This window comes from Orycteropus afer, unplaced genomic scaffold (genome assembly GCF_000298275.1).
Source record: "Orycteropus afer afer isolate SDZICR_OR568_19922 unplaced genomic scaffold, OryAfe1.0 scaffold00070, whole genome shotgun sequence".
NCBI lineage: Eukaryota > Metazoa > Chordata > Mammalia > Tubulidentata > Orycteropodidae > Orycteropus > Orycteropus afer.
The window spans coordinates 4,773,762-4,776,112 of record NW_006921657.1 but is presented as its reverse complement, the minus strand read 5'-3'; positions in this window follow the sequence as shown (position 1 = coordinate 4,776,112).

Sequence of the window (2,351 nt, the reverse complement as noted above, 5' to 3'; positions counted from 1 at the left end):
TAATCTGTGAGTTCTGTGTGGCCACTGCAGCGAATTATCGAACCCAGGAGAGAGGTGGTGGGTGCTTTGGGAGGAACGGTTGGTGAAAGAGCTGGAGGGAGGCAGCATGTCTGGCTTTGCAATAATAGGCCTTGGGTTACTGCTGGTAATCCTGTCTTCCTCTTGTGAGATTAGAGGAGGTCAGAACATGTGGCCTCCTTGCCGTTTTTGCATGACCCCACAAGCATAAAAAGATAAATGCATAAAGATGTCCACTCCAGAATTGTGCCAAACCAGGAAACCAATGCAATGATCATTAGTAAGGAACTGGTTAAATTACACATATACAATGGAATACTATGCCGACATAAAGAATAATGTAGATCAGTATGTACTGACAACAAATGGGATCCATTACATACTGTTGGGTGAGAAAAGCCTGTTACAGAAGATCGTGTATAATACGATGCCATTTGGAAGAAGTATAGTATAATACAGCCGTCTCAACCTTTCTGGTCTTGGGAGCCCTTTACACTGAAAAACTAATCCAGTACCCCTTAGAACTTTTGTTTATGTGGTTTATGTATATAGTTATTTATTGTGTTTTAAAAGAAAACTTCTAAGAAAAAAATATTTAGTAATTTATTTAAAATAGTAATAGGGAACCCATATCATAAAGTAAAACTATATTCGCCCCCCAAAAAAGGGGGGGTGTTCTGGTTACCTAGTGCCGCTCTGACAAGAATATACCACAAATGGGATGGCCTTAACAAACAGGAGTTTATTCTTAACAATTTGGAGGCTTTAAGCCCAAGTTCAAAGTGCCAGGCTCTAGGGGCTGTGTGAAAGCCCCTCAACCTTGGGGTCCAGCTCTGCCTCCTACTCTCGGCCCACTGGAGCTAGAGGCATTTCTTAACTCAGACAGCTGCTGGCTGCTGAGGCTGAGAAGCCCCAAGGTTGACAAGGAAAAAGGCACAGTCCCGAAATGTTACCAATCCACAAGGCAGGACATTAACTTAAGTCCATTGTTAAGTCCCAAGGTCAGCAGAGTATAGCAGGCTGCTGAGCAACGACACGGCTACATGCAGGGTCCAAGCGTGCCATAGGCTAGAGACCATTCCCAAGGCTTCTCCTTATATAAAGGAAGCAGACCACATCCCAAAGGCAGCTACTCAGCTGCTTGTGGTAGATACACCATGGAGTTGATTGCCAGTCTCATCATGGGGAATAAACTACCACCAGCTGCCCAGCCCCTCAACCAGGCCCAGCCAAGTTGACACACAAACATAACTACCACAGGGGGGAAGAATGGCATTGTTTTACATTTTTGCCAATCTCTTTAATGTCTGGCTCAATAGAAGACAGCCGGATTTTCACATCTGCATTATAGCAGGTAGAATCAAAAACAGTTAAAGAGTACTTCTGTTGTATTGAGAACAGCCTAAGTTAATCTCTAAAAACACATTTATACCATAAAGCTACCAACTTAGAAAATTCTAGAAAACACAAAAATACACAAGCACACACTGCATTAACCATCAAAGTGATGATGTCACCATGTCATGTGGCCTTTGCAAAAGTCTACTCACTCCTGAGGGAATGAAAGTGAAAAAGGCAAGTAACACCTTAGTATTTTTATGAAAATAGTTCCACCTCACAGACCCCCTGAAAGGTTCCCAGATATTTCCAGGAGTCTGCAGTCCACACTTTTGAGAACCACTGGTACAGTGCTTAAGATAAGCACTGTTCTGATATATATGACCTTAGGCAAATGTCTTAATCTTGTTAAGCCTCAGTTCTAAATGAGTATACTACTACTACCAATCTCAGTGGACTCTTATAAAGAGTAAATGAGTTAATACTCAATCAAGTAAATAGCAAATGTGAGCATCCAACTAATATGTTATTTATGACAAATTATTTACTGATAGGATATATGCATAAATGCGCAGAGAGTAGTTATCTCTGGGTGAAGAAATTTATTTTTCAAATAAACATGTAACTATAACATAAATATAAAAAGTACAAAGTATAAGTTCACAGCTGTATACAAAGTATAAATGTATGTCTTATTGACTTTTCACTATTTTATCTTTGTTTAAATGAACATTTTCCCAAATAAAAGTTATTGAAAAAACGACCATAGCAGCCGCCACTTTCCTCACCTATAGTAGCTGTGGGCTCTCATATCCACACGGCCTGTTGGTATCAAAGTGGAATGTGAAAGGTGTTCCATTGTTGATTCAGCCTAATAGATCTCTGGAACCATCAGGTTCCCTTTGTTGTTGTTGTTAAGTGCCGTCGAGTCGTTTCCGACTCATAGCGACCCCATGCACAGCAGAACGAAACACTGCCCGATCCCGCGCCAGCCC